This window comes from Carlito syrichta, unplaced genomic scaffold, assembly GCF_000164805.1.
Source record: "Carlito syrichta isolate Samal-C Ts95f unplaced genomic scaffold, Tarsius_syrichta-2.0.1 Scaffold315832, whole genome shotgun sequence".
Lineage (NCBI taxonomy): Eukaryota > Metazoa > Chordata > Mammalia > Primates > Tarsiidae > Carlito > Carlito syrichta.
In genome coordinates, this window is record NW_007259928.1 from 36,642 (window position 1) to 36,968 (window position 327).

General features: G+C 47.4%; 1 protein-coding gene across 2 annotated transcripts in view; it reads right to left on the bottom strand.

Moving 5' to 3' along the window:
* The window catches only part of THOC3 (THO complex 3), an 8,780-nt gene that overhangs the window by 1,286 nt on the left and 7,167 nt on the right, over positions 1-327 (bottom strand). The window lies entirely within an intron of this gene.

The following is a 327-nucleotide window of genomic DNA, read 5'->3' on the forward strand; positions in this document are numbered from 1 at the left end:
ATCAGCCGGGCGTGGTAGCGCATGCCTGTAATTCCAGCTACTCGGAAGGCTGAGGCGGAAGGATCGCCGGAGCCCAGCAGGTCGAGGCTGTGGTGGCCAGGAGTGGCTGCTGCACTCCAGTCTGGGTGACAGAGTGAGACTCCAACTCAAAAAAAAAAAAAAAGCAAAAACTCTAATAATTCCTTAAATTACAAAAAAAATATGTTTTCAAGTTTATGTTCAGGTAAAAAAGAGAAAGAAATATAGCACAATGTTTTAAAAGAGTCTAGTTCAGCCGGGCTCGGTGGCTCAGCCTATAATCCCGCGCCTTTGGGAGGCTGAGGTGAG